Consider the following 10,800-nt stretch of genomic DNA (forward strand, 5'->3'; position numbering starts at 1 on the left):
TTACCTGTGTAACAAATGCCTATCCTTATCTGTGGTCTCTGTACCTGTGCAGAGTAGGCTATACACACACACACACACATGTGTGATTCTAGTCCATACTGTTGCAGAGGACAATTTTAAAGCATGCTTTTAATGTTTCTAAGAAAAGACCTCTGGGTAGGAATTCTAGGAAGTCAGTTATTTTGCCTTTTCACTTTTTGAATTTCTTTTCAGGGTGTAATTTGTGCCACAGCAAACAAAAGATTAGAGATAGAACTGTTTATTCCTGGGGTGTAGTTCTAGAAAATGTAAAGCAATAATAAGTGATTTAGGCTGTAGCCAAGGACCTGCTTCCTAATACAGTAGCATTAAGGCACATGACAAATAGGAAAGCATCATACAAATTTGCATAATGACTCCATGGTTGTGCATTAGCCATTCTCACTGGTTGCAGAAGGGGATACCATAATGATTAGTCAGGTCCACATAGTCTCACAAGTATTTGCTGCCCACCCAAAAGGTCATTAGATGCAGATTTAGGAATTTCTCCATTACATGTCTTGCAGTGCAGGTCAAATCCTCCCACACAAATGAAACCCAGGCACGATTTTTACATTGTTTTCTGCTTCTGCAACTGGTAGTGGGGAAATTCTTGTGGATAAATATTAAGTAATAATAAAGAAACTGGAAATGAATAATGTGTGTTTTGAGTTTCGTGAGATGACTAAACATTCATGCTTATGTTAAGAAATGACCCCCTCAAATTTAAAATAACTCAGAAATATAAAATAATAATGCACTAAGATTTTTTGCCGAAGTGATGGTCCTTCTAGACTAAATGTCCATTTATTCCTTCTCTCTGTTTCCTGCTACTTAACAAATTCCTGATCCACAAGATGATCTCTCTTCATATCCCTTAACTGCTAAGCTTACTTAGGAGCCCTTGATAAGGACCAAGTACACTGGGTCAGCTGAATCATGTCTATTTATATGCTTGTTGACACTTTCAAAGAACTTGTAATAGGTTTGGGAGATAGGGCTTGCTTTTGCAGAAGCCATGCCTGTTCTGCTTCAACAACATTTCTTTTTTTACGTGTTTAGTTATTTTATCTTTAAATACATGTTCCACCCGTTTTCCCTAGACGGACATTAAGCTAACCTATAATTTCCAGGATCTCCAAATAGATCCCTTTTAAAAAGGGAATGCAAGTGGCGCAGTGGTCTAAACCACTGAGCCTCTTGGGCTTGCTGATTGGAAGGTTGACAGTTCGAATCCATGTGGCAGGGGACCTCTCCTTGCTCTGTCCCAGCTTCTGCCAACCTAGCAGTTCAAAAGCATACCAGTGCAAGTAGATGAATGCAGTGGGAAGGTAAACTGCATTTCTGTGTGCTCTGGCACTCATCATGGCACCAGTAGCAGTTTAGTTGTTTTGGCCACATGACCCAGAAAGCTGTCTGTGGACAAACGCCAGCTCCCTCAGCCTGAAAAGTGAGATGAGCTCTGCACCTCATAGTTGCCTTTGAGGGGACTTAACTGTCCAGTGGTCCTTCATCTTACCTTTGTTACCCTTTTTGAAAATTGATATTGCTTTGACTACTTTCCAGTTCTCTAGTATGGAGGCTGATCTGGGAGAGGAGTTACATATTTTTGTACATATTTGATAATTTTGGGGGTGATGCCATCTGGACCTGGCAATTCCTCAGTTTTTATTTTGTCTATTAGGCCTAGAGCTTCATCTCTTATGACTATGCTGCCTCAGTTCCTCAGATTCCCCTCCTGCAAAAATTAATTCAGTTGTGAAGACAGATGCAAAGAATTTGTTAAGCTTCTCTGCAATCTCCTTTAGCACAGGCTTGACTCCCTTATCATCCAAAGGTCCAACTATCCCTAGACTGTCTCCTCCTGTTTGTTTGCATCCATCTGTCTCGAGAGAGACAATGGAGTGCGCTTCTAGAAGTGAAGTCAGACCACTGCATTAACAGCACCAAACTGACGTTCCTGGGGTCCAAAGGAAAACAGAGCAATACATTTCGTACTAGCTTGGTTGCAGGAGTTGCAGGAAGGAGGTTTGCAAGGCGCCATCCAACTGTCTTAAGGACTCCACTCTGGATTTGTGTAGGGTTTACTTCTTAGCCTTTTCTTGTGAAGATATCCCACAAGACAGTGGAGGGGAAGGTCTCCTGCTACTAGCATATTTAATGAACATCTTGTTGTTGGTCTTAATGTGGTTCTGCTCTCTTTTTTAAAAGAAGATGTATAGGACCAGTCTTTTTTTAAAACAACTACTGTATATGCCATGGGGAAAATTAACACCTTCAGACAAAGAGGGATATTTATTTAGGTTTACTCATAGGGAGTTGGGCAAATACATCCTTACCTGGGTTTAACCTCACAACACTCTTGTGAGGAAACGTAAGCTGTGCAGTCTACTTTGGTCTATGCTGTGAGCCTGAGTTTGGGTCCTTTGTAACCCACACTTGGCATACTGTAGCTTTCATGATGACCAATGAAGGTGATAATGGGTGCTAAAGCTTTCTCTGGACTTTTTGATGAGCAAACTCTGACTTGGCCAAAAAATAATTTTGACTAAGTGGAAATTATTTGGTCTACTGTCTCCTCCCTCATCAAAGTTAGTCAAAGCTGACGAGTATATTTTTAGTGAACTGTTGTGAAGCATATCAATTGCAGCCTTCTCCATTTTAACAGTTTCCTTACATTTTATGAGCAATACAAACTGTCCCTGCAGCTTAAACACATTTGTAGGTGGTTTTTGTTCAACAGTGAGTAGGTTTCCTTAATTGAAAAAAATTATAATTTTCCTGTCAATTTTTATTTTTATCATGCAGGAATTGTATGACAAACATAAGGCAGATTTATACATTTTCCAGATGCCTTCCTTCCATGACATTTAACAATATAATTAGGTGGTGATGTCACTGCGGAACTGGGTTGGGAAAAGGAATTGAATACACAATTGCATCCTGCATATTTCAAGCCACACCTATACAGACCCATCCACATCATTCAGGAAATTGTGTTTCATAAAAGGACAGCATGACACTTCCACGTTCAGCAAATGAGACAAAAAGTCCATGTGGGCAAAAAGGATGCATTGGTAAAATGTTAATTGATTAATCTGGTAATCAGCTTTGCAGATCTAGCATACACATAGATATGGCAGTGAAAATCCACTGTAATGATTCCTCTGCACATTCTGCATGTCTACAATAGTATTGATTTAATAATCTACCCAAGGAAATAAGTGAACCAAATGCCATCCGTTAGTTTCGTTTCACAAATAATGACTTCAGCCTGAGGAGAAAATTAAACTAACATTATGTAATCAAGTTCAGGACACAGAAAAGAAATGCTGATGTTGAATCAAGGCAATTATTTTCCCTCTTTGGTTTAAGTCATTCTAAAACAGCTGCTTACAAAAGGGCTACCATTCAATTGATGTAGGGATAATCAGATTCTTTGTGGTGAAATGCCCCAGAGCTTTTTGACTAAACCTTCATTAGTAGATCCAAGTAACAAGATGAGTACATATTTCTACATAAAGTGTATAATATTTCTTTGTGATTATACTTAAAAGACACACAGAGAGAAAATGCTCTATAGCTTCCCCTTGTTACATCAGTAATAAAATAAACAGGGTTCAGTTGGGAGACTTTCAGGTAGTTTGCTCCTGTATAGTAAGACAAATGTCAGATACCTTAATGCTAAGTCACCAAAGATAGCCACAGCCTTATCCATGATAACTATGGCTGGGAAGTTGCTCTCAGCATAGAAATGTACATGCATACTTGACCATGTGGGAAAAAAAGTCAACCTTTGTATGTTGCTGACCTCATTGCTCTCAAGGTTTTTGCATCTCACTTTAGAAAATGCAAATGGAAAACTTGATAAGCTGTTGAAAGTCTCTTGAGCCAGGCTTGGATACAAACAGCACTGGCTCATAAAACCCTACCTCAAAGGAGAGACAAGCTTCTAAATCCCCTGAAATCTTTGCTTCAGATAAAAATCCAAGCCAGAGAAGGATTCTACTCATCCCTACCAGCACTCACCGTCCCCAACTCCCCAAACTCTGCTGTTCCCTGTCAAGCATGCTGCTACCCAGTGTGCCAGTGTGTGTGTGGGAGAGAGAGGTGGGGGGCATAGGTGCCAAATCTAGGGGGGCAGGGTCACTTGCCACCCCTAATCTTTTTTTCTGGGACTCAGCACCCTTAATATTTTCTCCCCAACCCGCACGCCTTCCCGCCTTCCCGCCTCCCAACCTCCCTTCCTCAGTCTGCTGCCTCATAGTTGGATGCCACATGCCTGGGCAGCTGCCATAGAAGAGGTGGGCACCCAGCTGGAGGGAGGCAGCTGACCAAGGGAGGGAGGCTGAATGAGTGCCCTGGCCATGCTGCCAATGCCCACACTGCCACTGACCCCTATGTTTTTGTTCAAGTTGGCTCCACTGGTGAGGGGCTGGCCTTCCTCTAGCAGCTCATCACAGCAATAACTTCCTAGTATCTCCTGTGCAGCCTCTCTCTGTGTTCTTGCCATTCCCACCACTACTTAACAGGGCAGGGGAGAGACAGAGAATGTCTGTGTGTGTGTGTGTGTGTGTGTGTGTGTGTGTGTGTGTGTGTCCATATGAGAAAGGATTAGCAGGGAGGAATTTTGAGGTTGTCAAGAGCTGGAGTGGATGGGTGACAGCATTTTCTGAAATCCCCAGACTGACTTGAGGAAACAATGGGAGTTTCTTTGGAAGATCTGTATCATTTCCAAGTTAATCCAAGGAGAGATTTGGAGAGCTTGCTCCTCTCTACTCAAAGCCACTTTATGCCAATTTAATTATTAGGGATTCCTACCAAGAACCCATTGGTGGGGCTGCTTCAAATTCTTTATAAGAGATCCCTAGTCATCTGAGAGAACTACCATTGTCAAGGTTCCCTCTCAACAAGTTTAGACAAGACATTTAAAACAAGTTTAAGCTCGTATGGTAAATAAACCCTGGACCGCAGTCTCCTGGCTGCCTGCTGTATGTTGACAGATTCTCCATTTGTCTGGTAACACAAAGGTAGTTGTGAGGGTAAAAACTCCCTTCTTTGTTTTTTAGGGTAAAAACTCCCTTCTTTGTTTATAGCAATGCTAAGGAAATGTCCAGTCCTTCTTGGACTGGATTGGTTCCAGAAAACAATTTGTTGGCACTTTGTTAAGGTCTTTCCACGTAATGCGTTTCCAGCACAACTCACAAGTTATTTCTTGTACCCAACCAATGTTGTAGTAACATTACATTTTCAGAGCAACTGTTTTCTGAGATAGCTCTTTTTATTTGGTGCGTGGCAGGAACATGAATCTCGTAGACATTTTTTTTCAAACATAATGACATACTTCTCCATGTGTAGATATGCACACCCACACAAATCCGTAGGGCTTAGAAAGTCCTAGTACAAGAGAACTCAGCTAGCGCTAAAAAAAAGTGGAGACTGAAGCAACACCCCACAATTTTGTAAAATGCAGTATTTTTATTAACAGGCCATTGGGCTATGATCATTCAAAGGCAAGTACCGCACAAAATCTAAAATATGGTAGGGGTGTGTTTTGAAAACTTAGGTGGAAAAGACTTCTAGTTACAAAACAGAACAGCATGTTTACACAATTAAGGAAAATGATATATATTTGAAGAGAAATATGTACTAAATCCCAAGGACAGAATGTTCCTTGCTGCCATGGGCTTTGGGGGTGGGGGGACTTTGGGTGTTTCTTTTACACAATATTGACAAAGTTCACGAGGGCAGAGGAGAGTCTCGTTGGAAGTTCATATGTGTCGTAACGCTGATAAACATCTTAGAAAGATGGCCATCCCTGTACAAACTCCTGGTGATAAGAATGGAAGCAAACCTGGAAAGAATTCAATGACTTCTGCCTGTTTGACAGAACTCCCCTTCCTCCCTGCCCCCCACTCTACTCTGGATGGTTGCGGCGCAGAATGTGTAGGGAGATTCCTCAGGAATGCAGAGTTGGGAGCAGGGAGGTCAAACAGGCAGAAGCCTGGACTTTGAAAGTCATCTAATCTTCCTTGCTGTACTATACTGTATTGTTTTAATTAGTGTTTTTATGGAGCAGTCAAGTAATTTCGTTGTCCCTGAGAGGGGGCAATGACAAAAAAGATATTATTATTATTATTATTATTATTATTATTATTATTATTATTAATGGGATTTTGGGGTTATTTTCTGCCTAGCATTCCAGATAAGAAAACTGAGGAAGTCGATACCAAGAGGTACATCCTGGCTACTCGGGGTATTCCCTGATAGTAGTATTAACAGAATTAGGAGTGTCTGCCATTAAAGGGGAAGGAGAACAGAGCCGCCCCTACCATTAACCAAAGCGAGACAGCTGCCTCAGGCACCAGATGGAAGTGGGGATAGTGGAAGCATTTTCACCTTGTTCCTCCTGAGGCCATGTGGCATGACTGACTTTTTGCCCTGAGGTGTGGTGCAGGATGCTGAGGTGTGGTGCAGGATGCTGCCCTGTTACTGGTGCTGAAGTAAGGTTTAACTACTAGGCAGGTCAGTTTCTGTATCTGTTTAGGGGGCAGGATGTAACATCCTTTGCCTCAGGCAGCAAAACATGTTGTGTCAAAAACTCTGGCAAAGGAGAGAAAGGAGCAGGGAGTACTTGCCTTTGGAGCCTGCTACTGGTAGTTGATAGGACGTGGGTGGCGCTGTGGTCTAAACCACAGAGCCTAGGACTTGCCGATCAGAAGGTCAGCGGTTCGAATCCCCGTGATGGGGTGAGCTCCCGTTGCTTGGTTGCTCCTGCCCACCTAGCAGTTCGAAAGCACATCAAAGTACAAGTAGATAAATAGGTACCGCTCCGGAGGGAAGGTAAACAGCGTTTCCGTGTGCTGCTCTGGTTTGCCAGAAGCAGCTTAGTCATGCTGGCCGCATGACCTGGAAGCTGTACACCAGCTCCCTCGGCCAGTAAAGTGAGATGAGTGCTGCAACCCCAGAGTCGTTCGCGACTGGACCTAATGGTCAGGGGTCCATTTACCTTTATTGGTAGTTGATAGGGATGGGGCTTACTGACCCAGCTCTTGTCTAATTTGTCCCTCAGAGTTTCTAGTCCTTATGCCAGGGAGGATAGGCTCCAATCACCCTCCAGATTTTGCTCTGCTTTTCTTGAAAAGGGATGCAATCTTTCAATCTGTTCCAATCTTTCACTCATTAGTTAATCAAGGGTGTGTGTGTGTGTGTGTTTCTCAATTGGTCAAAAATAACCCATTATCATGAGACCAAAGACTCTCTTGTCTTTTTTCTGTGTGGCTAAACTGATCCTTGAAAGGTCGTTCTCAACTTTAAAACAGGGTGTGGGTGTGCATTTTGTGGCGCCAGGAAGGGTCTGCACTATACTGCTTTGTTTTAGCACCACCGTGTGGTGTGAAAGAATAAAAGGAAAAGGAAATTGCTGGCTAAGATGACTTTACCATTTAGAACATGAAACTTGAAACCAAGAGTCACTGTGTCATAAGAAGAAAAACAGGTTCTCCTTCTTCTTTGGCAATCACTCGTAGCCAAGGAAGATTGTCTTCCATGAACACAGTCTTAACAGTGAGTCCATAAGTGATTGTGTAGGCTAATTCTGGATCCACACGTCCTACCACAGTGGGGACCTAGGTTTTCGGGCAGGAGTTGATCATGGTGAGGGTGTGCCAAACGTGCCTTTCTCTTAGGTCATTGCTCCTTTTCACCCTGAGTTTGAATGTCTTCAAAGTCCATGACACCTTTGGTAAAGGCTGTTCTCCTATTGGAGCACTCACAGGCCAGTGATTCCCTGTTATCAGCGCTTATACCACATTTTTTAAGATTTGCCTTGAGAGTGTCTTTAAACCTCTTTTGTTGTCCATCGGAATGGTCATTTTCCATTCTTAAGTTGGGAATAGAGTAGTTTTGGAAGATGATAATCAGGCATCCAAACAACATGACCAGTCTAATGAAGTTGATGTTGCTAAGTATACTGAACTCCTCAATGAGATCCATCCCCACAATGGTAAGGTGATTTGAAGACAGATCAAAAGAGGTTGTCAGGTGCAGATAGTAGCTTACTATCACAAGTGTTTCACCCTTTTGTTAAGCAAACAGGAACAGGATGACCAAAGATAGGCAAGGTAAGAATTAGGTAGGAAAAAATGGATTATAGAAATTGTAGGAATCACTCATTTCACAGCTCCCTCCCATATACACTGGCATGACTTGGCAAAAAGATATATAAAAAACGGTTCAACGGCTAATTAGCTCTCCTAGCTCACTGGGACTCTGCACACTTTCACTTTACTTTAGGGATAGGTATACTTTCTTCCCCCCTTCTCCTAGTGAGGGTTTATGGCAAAATTTCCATGCCTATGCTTCCATAGGTCTTTAGAATAGTTAGGGAATCTTTTACTTTTTAATCAAGGTGTGTATGTATAGTAATTTGTTACCTGCTTAGACTGTAACTTTGCTTTCTAAAGTAGCATTTTTATATATTCTGTCCCATTTTCTATAATAAACCAAACTTATTTATTTGTGTGAGAGCTTCTTGTGGGCATAAGATTAAGGGTTAACACACATCCATAACAAGCGCCTGTCATAACGCCAGCAAAAGATCCTAAACCTCTCAGCAGTGTGTATATGAACATAAACGGGGGTTGGCTGTGCACAGGTAAGTCCAGGTACACACTCGTAACAGCCGTAGACAATTGTTCCTGAACGCTACTTGGAGAATCTCCTCGCTCAAATGCAGGTCTTCCTCAAGCATCTGAGGAAGCTAAATAAATTCCACCACCCAACAAATCATGCTGCCTTCAGGATCAGAAACGGCATGCATCTGAATACTAGTTACTGAACAGCATCATTCCTTCATGTGCAGCTTCTGGGCTAGTTGACCACTGTGGCAAACAATATTGAACTAAATAAGCACTTTATCTGATCCAGCAGCTTAGCCATTTAGGATTCTGCTTTCAGTTTCTGTTTTGAAGGTGAAGGAGAGTTGGGCAAATGTATCCCCTCGACGTCTTTCTCATAATCAGGGCCATAGCTGTCAACCTTCCCATTTTTTTGCGGGAAATTCCCTTATTCCAGCGCCGTTTCCCGCTGCTTCCCGCTGCTATCCTGGATTGTTAGATATCCCGTAGACTGTCCCCGGGACAGGTGAGGCTGCTGATCCCTTATTTTCGAGGCTGCTAATCCCTTATTTTCAAATCTGAACGTTGACAGCTGTGATCAGGGCACATTGACAAGAGAAAGGGCTTACAGTGCCATCCTATGCATGCTTGCTCAGAAATGAGCGTTCAGTGCAGCTTGATCCCCAGTTAGTATGGTCAGGGTGCAATATTTAATATAATGGGACTTCAGAGTAGATACAGCTGGGATTGCACTGTTAAACTGGTAGTGCAGGAAGATCAAACCTATCCATTCTTAAGGAAATCAGCCCTGAGTGCTCACTGGAAGGACAGATCCTGAAGCTGAGGCTCCAATTCTTTGGCCACCTCATGAGAAGAGAAGACTCCCTGGAAAAGACCCTGATGTTGGGAGAGATGGAGGGCACAAGGAGAAGGGGATGACAGAGGACGAGATGGTTGGACAGTGTTCTTGAAGCTACGAACATGAGTTTGACCAAACTGCAGGAGGCAGTGGAATACAGGAGTGCCTGGCGTGCTCTGGTCCATGGGGTCACGAAGAGTCAGACACAACTAAACAACAAGTATTTATGCTGTCATCAGTACCCAGGATCAAAAGATTAACAATGTGACTTCCTTCTTGCGTGGACCACTTTTCTAAGTACTACACATAGGAAAAGCAGATAATGTACCTTGTGAACCGCTCTGAGATCTTCAGATGAAGAAATAACAATAAAACACTTTAAAGGCCTACTTTCTGCATTTGCCCTCTCCTCATTCTTACTTACCTCTGTTCCCTATGCAATGGCTTTCCAAGCAAACAGCCTGCCGCTGCTCTGATTCATTCAGCAATTTCACAAGCCTGTGTGACCTTCGAGCACCCAATCCTCCCTTGGGAACCAGCTGATTAAAGAGAAGAGTGACTGATTGTGTTCCTGCCCAGCTGTCTCCCAGGAACGAGAAAGACAATGTAGGAGAGGACTGAGCACAATATTCCCATTGTTAAAACTTGCCCAACTGTAGCAGTGGCTTCTCAGGATATAAATGGTTGCAAGTTTCCTTAATATTCTCAATAATGATCTTGGAGAGATTAAAGGCCAGAACATGACTGGCTACACCAGCAAGCAAGAATTCAGAAGGGTGCTTGAACAGCCACTGTGCAGGTGGAAATATCATAAGCAGCAATGCTATGCGCCTATCAAGATCATCACACAGGTGCCGCAGAATGGGGTACTAGACATCATGACTAATAGCCAGTGCTGTCAGTAGCAGCATTAGATAACACACTAGTTCAGTGTTGGATAGATGGTGGCAGAACAGGAGATACCTGACGTCTTCTCATTCCAGCTGAGTTCAATTCCAGGATCAGCTCAGTTGAGGAGAAAAGCACCTCAAGGATAGTGTTTTTTTACAACCCTTGGTAGTTTCAAAACTGGATTGCTGGAATACACCCTAGGTGAAACTTCCCTTGTGGAAAATGCAGCTGGATTGCTGACACGAGTGGGTCTGTCAGCAAAGTTCTATACTGGCTGCCGATTCTCTACCAGGTCAAGTTTAAGATGTTACTATTGGTCTGCTAGCAATTCATGGATCGCCTTACCCCATACACGGCTGTTTGATCATTTCAGTCTGCAGAACTTGCAATTTTTTTACAAGTGTGACACTATCT

Source organism: Podarcis filfolensis (assembly GCF_964270895.1).
Source record: "Podarcis filfolensis genome assembly, chromosome: 4".
Classification (NCBI taxonomy): domain Eukaryota; kingdom Metazoa; phylum Chordata; class Lepidosauria; order Squamata; family Lacertidae; genus Podarcis; species Podarcis filfolensis.